The 13,712-nt window shown below is 44.9% G+C and overlaps 1 pseudogene; it reads left to right on the plus strand.

The window, feature by feature from the left end:
* The first annotated feature begins 12,015 nt into the window (after positions 1 to 12,015).
* LOC149812575 (scarecrow-like protein 18 pseudogene) lies at positions 12,016 to 13,323 on the plus strand (annotated as a pseudogene).
* The last annotated feature ends 389 nt before the right edge of the window (positions 13,324 to 13,712 follow it).

The raw sequence follows: 13,712 nt of genomic DNA on the forward strand, positions 1-13,712 counted from the left end.
GTGTATTCAGACCCTCTCTTCCCCTCTTAATGTACTTTGCTTTCAAGTATCTATAAAGAAGCTTTTTGCATCTCTCTTTCTCTTTGTGCTTGTGCATACGCGTACTCTTGCTTCCGCTCCTGCGCGTGTGTTGTGCGTTGCTTGTGTGCTTAAAAGGCCTGCCTTCGGTGTGTGTGATTACCCGAAGCTACGTCACGGGGGCCTTCGCTTCCCAGCCCGTGACAAGTTGGTACCAGAGCCTTGTCGACATTGGGAGTGACAATGGTGCCGAAGAAGATTGCCATGACTCCTTCAAGCAGTATGGTTCCTGCTGAATAAGACTTCATGGCCGATGATCGGGTGTCAGCCATCTCGCGCGATGTGGCGGAGCTGACTGGGTCAGTGACCAACATGGAGAAGTTGGTTAATGGAACTTGTGTCGCTTTTAGAGATCTCAATGCAGAGATCAAGACAACAGTAGAGGGAGTGGAAGACTCGGTGGAAAGTCTTGCCACTAAACTTAACTACTTGGTGGAGGACTTTTCCACCAGATTTGATGATTTGTTGGGTCGGTTCAACATCATGGCTGCTGAATTGGATGTTGTTCGATAAAAGAATGAACAGTTAGAGCGGCAGTTGAGAACTGCCCCGGCTGGCGGTGTTGCAACATATGTGGATAGACACGTTACAGGCTACCTGAGCCTGCAAATTATAAAGGCACGCGATACTCAAAGGATCTCGAGAATTTTATCTACGAGATGGACCAATTTCTAGAAGCTGCGAGGATAGAGGAGGACGCAGATAGGCTGCACACCGCAACAATGTACTTTGCAGATGAAGCGACCTTTTGGTGGAGACGTCGCTTAGGTGATGTTCGACGGGGATTGGTTGCTATAGTCTCATGGGAAGACCTCCAGATGGAAATGCGAGACTACTTTCTACCTAAAAATCAAGAGAAAATGGCCCACAAAAGATTATTGGCATTGAAATAGACAGGGTCAGTACATGACTATGTCAAGGCATTCTCTTCGATAATATTGGAAGTGAAGAGAATGGATGATGAGAATCAATTGTTTTACTTTGGCAACAGGTTGCATGGATGGGCAAACCAAGAACTCATTCGGCATGACCCCGCAACACTGGTTGAGGCGCTTGCAGTTGCAGAGAAACTTGCCAAGCTGGATAGGAATGACCCTGCATTTTAAGGCAGACAATAGGGAAATGATCGCAACAATCGAAGGGACAATCGAAGGAACGACCAAGGACAAAATGCTGGTCGGGGAAACCAGTAGAATCATGACCGACAAGATAACCAAAATAATAATAAGAATTAGAATAACTTTCAAGGTGGTAATTATCGTTGCCGTGACTGTCGCATCTGCCATGGGGATCATTGACAGGATACATGTCCCAATAGAAACCGCGGTCAAGGGAATGAAGATAACTGCACACCCCGAGTTGTGAATGTTGTTCAGGGTGAGGAAGAGGATCAACCTGCAGAGACGCCAACAGTTGGCGCAATGCAGATGATGAATGCAGTAAAGGTCACAACCAATGTGGAACCGACAGTATGTAAAAAATTGATGTATTTAGAACTTTTGCTGAACGGAAGACTCACCAAGGCATTGGTAGACACAGGTGCCATGCACAACTTTATCTCGCGTGAATAAGTAGAACAGTTGGGATTACAGTGGAAGAAAAAAGAGAGCCGTATGAAAGCGGTTAATTCAGAGGCTAAAGCCATCTACGGTGTCGCTCGGGATGTACAAGTGCGGATCCATAACTGGTCAGGAAGGATCGCGTTATCAGTCGCACCCATGGATGATTTTAAAGTCATCCTCGGGATGGAATTCTTGAGAAGCAACAAGGCAGTGCCGATGCCCCACCTCAACGTTGTCAGCTTTGCGAGTGAGAGTCAGCCCTGCATGGTTACTGCGATGACAAGGAAGCCTTGTGAGCGTTTGGTGTTTGCGCTCTAGTTGAAGAAAGGCATGAAAAGTGGTGACGAGACTTTTTTTGTCACAATCCATGCTACAGATGAGGTAGAAAAAATCGCGGATGTCCCAGAGGCCTTAGCGCCAGTATTGAAAGAGTTCGGTGATGTTATGCCCGCCGAGATGCCGAAGAAGCTACCTCCGAGGCATGAGGTAGATCATCAGATTGAATTAATACCGAGTGCACGGCCACCCGCAATGGCTCCTTATTGCATGGTAATTCCTGAGCTGCAGGAATTACGCAGACAATTGGATGGTATGCTCGAAGTAGGAATCGTCCAACCATCCAAAGCTCCCTTTGGAGCGCCCGTGCTCTTTCAAGCAAAACACGATGGGTCGAAGCGGTTGTGCGTCGACTATAGGGCACTGAACAAAATGATGGTGAAGAACAAGTACCCACTTTCTTTGATCAGAGACTTGTTTGGTCAACTTGGAAAGGCAAAGGTCTTTTCTAAGTTGGATTTGAGATCGGGCTACTGGCAAGTGAGAGTTGCTCAGCCGCGGATACTACAAAGTTATTCGTGCGGAACATAATTAAGAATTGGGGAATTTCAGAGAGCATCGTAAGTGATCGTGATGCACGCTTCACTGGCAAGTTTTGGCGAAGAGTGTTTCGCTTAATGGGGACGAACTTGCATTTCAGCACAAGTTTCCACCCCCAAACCGACGGACAGACAGAGAGAATAAATGGCATGCTGGAGAAATACCTGCGGCACTTTTTCAGTGCCAACCAAAGGGATTGGGTTGATTTACTTGATGCGGCTCAATTTTGCTATAACCTTCAAAAGAGCGAGTCATCCGGCCATAGTCCATTTGAAGTCGCAACTGGACAACAACCGCAGACTCCACACTCCCTAGCCGCGCGAGGACGTGGAAAAGCACCTTATGCATACCAGTTTGTTAGGAACTGGCAAGATCAGACAGAGTTGGCGAAGGCATATTTAAACAAGGCAACCAAGCACATGAAGAAATGGGCAGATGAGAAGCGTCGCCCAACAGAATTTCGAGTTGGAGACAAAGTGTTGGTCAAGCTCTTTCCTGACCGCACAACTATCTTTTGGAGCCACCACCGAGGCCTTATTCGCAAGTATGATGGTCCCTTCACCATTATCAAACGTGTGGGAAACTTGGCGTACCGGCTGGACTTGGCAGCAAACTTTCAAGTGCATCCGGTATTCCATATATGCAACCTAAAGTCATTCCACGAAGATGAAGGAGATCCTCAACGAAGCATGCCTCAACGTGCTCCGATCTCGCAACGAGCTCCTTTAACAGTTAGTGTACCAGGCAGAGATCTAGATATCATCCTCAACCATTCCAACAACCATCTAGGGAAAATAAAAAAGTACTTAGTGCAGTGGAAGGGATTGCCAAAATGTGAAGCCACCTGGGAGAAAGCCAACAACATGTTTCAGCATCGACAACTTGTAGAAGGCTACCATGAACAATTGGCGTCGAGTACGGCGCCAACTTAGGCGGGGGAGCGTGTTCCGGACCGCCATGTTTTTTCCCTTTTTGCTCTGATGTATATACCTCTTTGGCACTCTAGAGTGCCCCACAAGGCCTTACGGCCTAAGTACCCCGTGTATTCGGACCCTCTCTTCCCCTCTTAATGTACTTTGCTTTTAAGTATCTATAAAGAAGCTTTTTGCATCTCTCTCTCTTTGTGCTTGTGCATACGCGTACTCTTGCTTCCGCTCGTGCACGTGTGTTGTGCGTTGTTTGTGCGCTTAAAAGGCCTGCCTTCGGTGTGTGATTGCCCGAAGCTAAGCTACGTCACGGGGGCCTTCACTTCCCAGCCCGTGACAGCCCATATGTGTGGGCATATCCAAATATGCCCCCATTTGGATGTTATCCATAAATTGTTTTATCTTTTAAGAGGAAGAACCAGATGCATGGCGAAAACGCAGGGTAACAGCTACACAGGAGAGGCAAGTTTATCTCCACCCCCAACTCTCTCTAGAAAGAGAAACAGACTCGATTTTGAGACAATATCTTCCCTGAAGCAGGCCTTTAACCACAACTCTTTCTCTCTGCGCACATCCAGGTGATCCTACGCAGCATCTACAAAATAACGGAGGATACGGCTAGATCCACCAGTTTTTTTAAGTCTATAGGTTATGAAATAAAACGTGTGCGCTCTTTTTTGAGTTTTTGAGAATTTTGTTTAAGTTTCTTTTGGCTGGTGGGAGTGGAGTAGATGCTGGCTAATTATATTAGTAATTGTTAATACCGTGATGATGAGAGTGGGCATCGGAGGGATTTTTAAAAACGTTTGCGTTATCAAACACAATATGCCCAATTGACGAATACTAGTAACGTGCAGCTGGATCCGTAGACATAAAAAAAAAAAAAACAAGAAAAGAAAAAGGTAGCCATGTTAAAGGAGGGACGGGTCATAGCTGAAAAGCGAGGAGAAAGAGTGTTTGAGGCAAGCGGTATCTTGTCCGTCATCATTTCCACTCTTCACCTCTTGTCGTCCACCTTTTGTTGGCCTTTGTATCTTAAACCCCTTCTCTTTCAATATTTATTCAATTATTTGCTGCTTATTGTCATTAAAATCAGATGCCGCGAGAGCTGTCGGTCATTGGCTGCTACGAACGCGTACGACTCCACCTTTCACTTTAAAATGACCTCGCTGTCTCTGGTGGGACATACCCATCCATCTTCAAGTTGTGTTCTCTTCAAACACATATGGTTCCAATTTCCAAAGGGTTGGACCCAGGCACTAGTTCTGATAGATGGGTGCCTTTCCAACCCCTAACAGCCGAGAGAGAGAGAGAGAAAACCGGGGGTTAAAAAGATTTGCATGCGCAAAAGAGAATACTTGGCCGTTTGAAGTTTACTTCATTCAGGCGCAGTGGAGCAAAGCGAAGTCTGTCTACAAATTTTAGTGGCGCGAAACATGCTATACTTGTGAAAAGTAGGATACCATGACATGGAATATATTTTTAATCGTTTTCTCAATAAAAGTATTTCCTTGAATAATAAAACACACAAATGATTTACAAGTGGTAAACCGTGCCCAGCAAGTCATACTGTGTCACCAACGTGTCGCTCCGTGTCCTGCGAATACGAGACGTCAACTGACACGTCCATGTGACAAAGCAATTGAAGGAACTGGGTTTCTGTTGTCGCTGATTAATATGATCATTTTATTTTTCTTTCTGTTTTAAATTATAAAATGAAAAGAAAAGAAAAGGGTGGCGGATTCCGCAAGAACATTGACGAGACGGTCGACAGGCGTCCAATCCTCCCCAAAGTCATCGTTTTGCCTTGCCTGTGAACGTGTGGTTTCATCCATGTGCACGCGTAGCTGACACGATGGTCAAGGATTTTCAGCATCATACTCCCATTCGAACGAGGAAACTAGAGGACAAACCTAGCTAATGCTCGCTGATTAATAGAAAGTGTTAATTATTTACATTTTTTTTTTGAATTTATAACCCAAAAAAAAAATGAACCCAGCATGAAGACCTGGTCTCGTGTTGGCTCGGCCTGTCATACCTACGGTCATCATGCCAACAGTGTAAAACTTCGATACTAAGACCCCAGCCCCCAAAGCCTATGCTATGCATTAGCTTGCTGAGAAGAACGATGCTCGTGTGATTCTAACCTTGACTGACGGTCTAGCCACCAAAGGCTCCACCCCAATACACTAACTCCGGTTGCCCGTCTAGCAGACAAGGCCCCACCCCACTACGCTATAACCGCGGTTGGTCCGGTTCCTTCCTAGACTGGAGTAGAGTTGTTAGACTTAAGAGGTAGCATCTCGGTAATTTGTCAGACCGAAAGAGCAATTATCCTATTCTTGATCTATATATTATTAGGTCCTGTTCTTTGTTTAGTTGTTATATAAAACTCTTTTGCATCTTAGAGGCCTAGGCCTAGTTGTTATACAAAAGGAAAGGAAGTAGGGCTCCGGGAAGAATCTTAGAGGCCTACTCTATCTCTTGCGTTAATAAAATCATCATAAAAAGCAAAAGCAAGTGGGATGTAAAAGAGAATACAAAAGCTATTCACGCAGCATACTGCTCGTTTTTTCCATTTTAAGTGGGGCCCTCCCTCATTCTCTTCGCAAAACAACAAACATTCACTTGTAAAGCCGAGGGCAGGTCACGGTTTATATAATCGATTCATCCGTTATATTCGATCTCCACCGCACATTTCACTTGACGGGACGTGCGTGGGACTCGTTCCAACTGTTTCCGCTTCCCAAGTGAGATTCACGGTTCCTAAGTCAGATGTGCGGTGCGGATTGAATATAACAGACGGTAGGTTACTTAGATACAACATAACGGGATCTACCCCTAGTAAAACCGTCCGCATCCATGATTTTTATATTTTATTTTTGAGATCTCCTTTTCTTCTTTACCAAGTGTCAACGGTTTACTCGGACCATACCCTAGGGATGGCAGTGGACCTGGGCGGGGGCAGGGGACAAGGTCTCCACCCCCGTTTCATGTCTTCCATCCCAGTTCAAACAGGAGTGAGGCGGGGCAGGAGCCCGTTTTCCCTCAGTCTATAGTCATTCTTTAAAGGATTGGGGACAGGGTGGGGTGGGAAAAGGCAGGGATTGAGATGAGGGTGGGGCGGGGGAAAGCGTAAGTCCATCTCCGCCCTTATCCCTGCATGAAGATAGATTTTAACCTTCATCCCCACCTCCATTCTCGTTTCATGCCCTTCATCCCCGGTCCAAACGGGGCAAGGCGGGGTGGGGCCCATTGTCCCCCGGTCCACTGCCATCCCTACCCTACCCAGACCAAACCCTATAGGGTCTGGGTACGGTGACAAATAAGAAGACCCAGGTATAGTTAATGAAATTTTTTAATATAAAAATGATAAAAATTATTATTTTATCCAGTATGGTTTCTCTTATAATAGACCCGATTAAACTTGGGTCCAGACCTAATACCATACCTAAAAATCTAATCCAAGTCTGGTTCCACCTGAATCCGAACCAAACCCGACCGGTTGACACCCCTAATCCTGTTCCACAATTTTCCAAAGAAATCAGATTTTTATGGAAAAGGAGACTGGTTGACTTGTAAGCCATAGCGGGAGCAATAAGCTAGGCGACGAGGTCCCATTCTTTCATTCAGTTTTTCACTTTTCTTATTTAAAAGAGGAAAAAAAAAGGGAAAGGGAGAAAAAAGAAAAAAAGAACAAAGAGTACAAACGATGAAAGACACCTATAAAACCAGGGGAAGAAAATAATATGCATAGAGACAGCAGTCAATCGGTTGTCATCTCAAACAGGGCACACGTACTCTAATATTTCAGAATAAAAATTTCTTATTCCCTTTCCATTCATTTCAGTGGGAAACCTTCCTCTTTCTTCACATATATATATATATATATATATATATATATATATAGAGAGAGAGAGAGAGAGAGAGAGAGAGTACAAATACTTTTTAGCTGAATCTCGGAGGTGTGAGTTTTATTTGGCCAATTCGACCTCACAAATGCATTTAGCATGATCTATTTACTGTGAAATACATTTTGGATTAGTTGGTTTCATTTTAAAATTGAGATTTTTTTAACATTGAAATTTTGAGACACTGTAGATCCTTGCATTTTTGTAGTCCTTAGAAAATCTGTTTATTCAGCATGGTTGGACAATTTAAAACACGCTTTTGACTAAAAAACCATATAGAGAACATCAGCATAGCTTTGACAAAAAAAAGAAAAAGAATTTGTAAAGGAATGATCGGTTTCTACTGGTGGGTATGGTATGGCTAATATTTTTCCTATAAAAAAACCTTCAATAGGTAAGCATTGGGTCGGTGGACACGACCATCCTATCTACTAGAAAATCATAGACGCTACATTCGCAAATACAGACGTATACCTCATTACAGGCGTCTTTCATAAAAAAATTAGCTGTAAAATGATAAGACGCCCTGCAGTTTTTTTCAGCACAAGTTGGCTACGGAGTGTGTTTTAATTTTCGGCGTTTTTAAAAAGAAACTAGACTGAGTTTCTTTACTGTCAAAAGAAGAAAAAAAAAAAACTATGACAATCATCTATGTGAAGAGTACGAGAACTACATGCCTAGGATATACTTATAGTCTGTTTTTCTCTTCGTTTGCAAAAAGAAAAAAAACAAACTCTCAGCCTCGACTTCCAAACGATTAAACACACAAATAATTAAACGAACCACGAGAACGAAAGGAATCAGATTGCCCCAGCCAAATGACAGGTCTGGTAATCAATGAGCTTGATATTTGTCATGTCACGCCATGGAAAAAATAAATACTAGCTTGCACGCTGCACTTAAGCAAACATTTGCCACCTTAAAAGTAGTTTCATTTTCTTCCTATACCAAAATTTTGGCGACCACGGTACTATAGCATATTATGCATGCCATTGGTTACAAAATTCTGTCTTGTTTACCGACAATTGAAAGAGATGAGTACAGTATGTGTCGCATTTTATTTTATTTTATGTATATATGGCATTTAAAACTTAATAATTTTGCTGCTTTTCAAGGGAACAACAACAACAATTATAACTACGCCTTCATCCCAAAACAATTGGGTCCCCGATATGAACCAAAAAAGAAAATCATTCTGGGTCTTTCACATGAATCTTTTTCCTCCCATCATTTCTATCCAATGCCATGTCTTCGGTGAGGTTTAAAGCATTCATATCTTTTCGTATCATCAGGGAATATGTTTGCAAATACAATGGTTGTAGAAGATGATGACCTTTTGGGGAAACACAACAGGGAATATGTTTGCATTAAGGGATTTCGATGGTACAAAAGTCTGCAAAGGAAAGAAGAAGAAAACCACACGCACAGTAGGGAGAAATCGTACCATCTTAAAATTTCTCTGGAAAATCATGTCTTGGAGATAGAAAAGAGAGTATTTTTGTGTAACCTGACACACATCTGTACTGATAGTTGCAATCGTTGTGAGTTCTCTTCACATGGATGGTGAACTGGACGAGATTAATGGAGAGAGATTATTAAATTTCACGGTTAGTCTCTTGCTGTTTGTTCCATTCCCATGTAAAATGTTTTTAATTTGTTGTGCAATGAATCCCGCGTTTGCTGCAAATTGCACTGGCTAACAGCCTAACGCTTTTCTTGTAGTGCTGTTTTCCTCAGGAAAATCAAGCAACAGTGGAGAGAGGGGAAATCACTAAGGTTTCTTGGATCGGAAAGTGGAAAAAATACAAGGACGATCTGCCTTATATGGAGATTTGATGCAGACATAAGAGAGGGAGGAAAAGATGATCGCTAAAAGTCTATGAGATCTCTCCTTGATTTCCACATTGTTTCAGTTCAGACACATTTGGCGTTTGTAAACGAGCCTTTTTTAGATTTATGATGTTCTATTTGTTTGTTGATGGCTGTCCAAAGATGCCCCCTCTTTACTCATTGATGTGAGACAACGAAGGGAAACTAAGAATGAGAAAGCCAGGTAAGGTTTTTCTGGATTGATGGCTTGTTCAGGATGGGATGAAATGAACAAAAAAATGGAACAAGAATATCTGTTCCTTACTGGATTGTGTTTCAAATGTCCCTTGTTTGATGACTATGTGTGAACAACTTGAAAAAACATGAATAATGGGTCAGATTAAGTTATTTTGGATCATATGACCATTTTACATGTTTTAACATGTTTATTAACGTCATTTTGGATCATATGACCCGATTAGTGTACTATGTGTAAACATCAGTGTGCAAGGTATACATAAAGTTGAAGGCCTCGTCATTTCCAACCCTGCAATACCGGAAGCAGATCAGGTCATGCCGACATCGTGGCTTTGTTGACTTTTGAGCTTTTTAAAATGCAAATCGGATGACCACGATGTCGGCATGAGCAAAAACGCTCATGTTAAGCATGACCTGATCTGCTTCCTCCAATACCCAGCTATCATTATGAAGTATAATTTGATTGGAATCAATGGCCTTCCTTTGCATCATCTCACTAAGGACTGTGGAGGCTGCCTCCATCTGTCCTAACTTACACAGACCATTGATCAATGCACCATGAATATGAGCATTTGGTGTCAAGCCTGCCTCTGTGCTCTTATCGAGGAGAGCAAATGCTTTCTTGATTTTCCCATGCTTACAATTCCCATTGATCATTTTATAGACAAACATCCCCAACTATGTCCCTGTTCTTCATCTCATCAAACAACTCTTCAGCTCTATCGATCTTGCCGAAATTGCATAACCCATTAATCATATAATCAAACACTTGTAGGCATACTGGGTCATGTTTTCATCCGAGTAAATCTTGAACAATAGAGAAAAACTTCATCCAGGCCTTCGAATCCTTGCAGAGCTCACCCATTTGAGCCTCTATAACGGAAAAGGGACAGTCATGATCAACAGCTAGAGATTTCAAGAGATCCTTTGCGGTCGAGGGACGGCCGTCCTCCTTGATCAATCTGTAGACGAGGGTGCAGCAGACGCTAGGGTGGTGCCTCTGGGCTAGTTGGTGGTGACCCAACCAGCTGAAGAAGCACCAGCGGTGCGTGATGTGGGGATTGATCGTGGACACCAAAGCGGAGCGGGAAAGTGAGCCACAGCCATGCTTTGCTATTGTCTAGGAGATTAGTTCAGCGAGTTCGTGAGACGAGGAGGAAGGTGGTGATGCGGAAGAGGGGGACCAAGGAGAAGGATGGGGAACGGAGGATATGTAAAGGAAGGGTTTTGCGGTTTTGATGAATTCCAATCACTTATGCTTTCACATGTCGATTCACGTTTCGCATCTGCGAAGCATTGTGGGCAATCTGTATCTTGCCGAGGGCGAAAACTCAGCAGCTACTCGGAGCCACCGCCACCGCCCGACAGGCCATCACAGCCTCCGCCTACTGCACAAGAGAGAGAGAGAGAGGGGGGGGGTCGGGTGCGCCCACCGAGAAACATTTTTTTAAAAATCTGTTCCTCTTGTCTCTGTTATTTTGAGGTGAAACAATTTTAACACTATGGATGCGGCAGACAGACTGGCCATCAAACAACACCTTAAGTTGGACGGAAGAAAAGGAGGAAGAAGGAGGAGAATTTGGAAAAGATGGTGGAGGGTTATTCTGGTAATTGGTAAAGATACGAAGAGGGGGTGGTTGTGGGGGTGGCGGTGGCGGAATGAGGTGTGATTGGGGGTGTGGTGTTGGGGAATGAGGTGTTGGCGTTTCATGAGATTGGTTGCTTGCTTTTTTCCTTCAATTACAGTCTTTTCCTGCTGACAGCAAAGAGAGGAGTCTGCAAGGAAGTTATCTGAAACCCATCAATAGAAATCCCCACTAGAGACAAACAAGGATGGGTTGAGTTTGAGAGGGTTGTGGCTTATGTTTAGTCCCTATTCACCATTTAAAGCTTTGCGTGAATGGTCCGCTGCACGGAAACAGAAACAAAAACAAGAAGGAAAAATACAAAAAATCCTCGCTCTCTTATCTCTATTCTTTCTCCCCATGTGTGCATACATATATCTGTAGGTACTGACTTCCTCTTTATCTATCTTGTCTATTTCTAACGCTAGAAAAAGGGGAAAAAATATTATTATTATTAGAGGTTTAACTGTTGGTGCTATTATCCCCTTTCATTTCAAAGTTCCTATCAGAGCCATAACAGCAGAACCCCCACCCCTCTCTGGCTCTCCAGATTCTCTTAAATTAATCTCTCTCACTAGCTTCCTCAGTGTCAATAAATACTTGTCTATTTGAGAAAACGAGGAAAAACCCAAGAAAAGTGTCATAAAATATAAAAATCAGGTTTTTCTCTTCTATATTTTTTCTGTCTAAAATAGGAACAGAGAAAAAGAAAAAGAGAAAAAAAGAAAGAAAGAAGAAAACCAAGAGAGAAGCTTGTCATGCTAACAGGGTTAAGCAGATGGCATAATCTTCTGCTACCGCTAGTTGCTGCTGGCAGATCATGTCCTGTCACACAAATTTCATTCTCAGATTTTGCTGTATTAAAGTAAAGGGATGCAATTTGCCTCTTCCCACCCGCTCCTCCCTCTCTTTTTCCTTCATCAGGGTGCAATTACTACTACTCTATCCGTTGTCACTCTTGCTACGTGAAATGCTCGGCTCTTTCGTTGGTGCTCATGAAGAAGATCACGAGGACAACGCAACAGCGGCAACAACACCTCCACCAACGAGTGCATCCGAGCTGGTGGTACGCCACCGCCAACCTCACCCTCGCCCAGCAGGCTCGGACACCCCCACGAGCCAACTTCGTCAGATCCTCATCAACTGTGCCCAGATGGTGGCTCGATCCGACTACCACTCGGCCGCTCCATTAATCTCCCTCCTCTCCACCTCCTCCTCCCCCTTAGGCGATTCCACCGATCGGCTCGTTACTCAATTCGCCAAGGCCCTGTCCTTTCGACTCCACCGCCAGCAGCAGCAGCACTATCATCAAAACTACCACCACCACCACCACGGGCACCGGGGGATCGGGATCCCAGTGCTCGACGACGACCCCCAGATCCTGCAATCCTCCTTCCTGTCCCTGAACCAGATCACGCCCTTCATCCGCTTCAGCCACCTGACCGCCAACCAAGCCATTCTGGAAGCCGTCGAGGGTCACCACTCCGTCCACATCCTCGACTTCGACACCATGCAAGGGGTGCAATGGCCGCCCCTCATGCAAGCCGTGGCGGAGAGGTCCAAAGGCAACAACCCTCCGCCGACCATCAGGATCACGGGGACGGGCACCGACCTGGACACCCTCCTTAAGACGGGGTCGAGGCTGGAGACGTTCGCGCTGTCGCTGGGCCTCCGATTCCGCTTCCGCCCTTACCTCATCCGCCGCGCCTCCGACCTCGCCAACCTCCCCTCCTCCCTCGACCTCTTCCCGGACGAAGCCCTCGCCGTCAACTGCGTCTTGCACCTGCACAAGCTCCTGCTGAGGGGGAACCCCCCCGACCTCACCCTCATCCTCCGGGCCATCAAGTCCTTGAACCCCAAGGTGTTGACGCTGGCCGAGCGGGAGGCCTGTCACAATCAACCCCTCTTCCTCCGCAGGTTCAACGAGGCGCTGAACCACTACTCGGCGCTCTTCGAATCACTGGAAGCCACATTGCCGCCAAGCAGCCAGGAGAGGCTCGCCGTCGAGCAAGTTTGGTTTGGTAGGGAGATCGCCGACATCGTAGCCGCCGAGGAGGAGGAGAGGCGGGAAAGGCACGAGAGGTTCGATAGGTGGGCCGAAATCATGAAGGCCTCCGGCTTCTCCAACATGCCCCTCAGCACCTTCGCTTTCTCGCAGGCCAGGGCACTCCTCAGACTTCGCTACCCCTCCGAAGGGTACCAACTTCAACTCTTCAACGATTCCTTCTTCCTCGGATGGCAAAACCGTCTATTGTTCTCCGTCTCCTCTTGGCACTGATCTGCTGATGATTTGAAACACCCTTCACCATTTCTTTCTTTCTTTTTTATTAGTTACTTATACCGACCTACCTGCCCGCCGCTTCGTTTCCTTCCCTCCCGTCTGCAAAATGAGCCCTAATTGATTTAAAAAGGAAAGAAGAAGGAAGGAGACCCAGCTAGCAAGGGAGCAACAACTCTCCCTCCCTCATTAGTAATTACTCCTCCCTTTATTCCTTATTAACAACCTCGTGGCTTCTTTAGTTTTATATGGATCTATATATGTCCATAAAATATCAAGAAGGTGGCGTCTCTTATTATCTGATTTTTGGTGATCTTCCTATCGAGACTTAGCTAAGGAAAGCGATTTGAAATTACGTGCGCAATACTCGAGCCTTTCGAGTACGTTTC

Source organism: Nuphar pumila, chromosome 16, assembly GCF_984573655.1.
Source record: "Nuphar pumila chromosome 16, dmNupPumi1.hap1.1, whole genome shotgun sequence".
NCBI classification, from domain to species: Eukaryota; Viridiplantae; Streptophyta; class Magnoliopsida; order Nymphaeales; family Nymphaeaceae; genus Nuphar; species Nuphar pumila.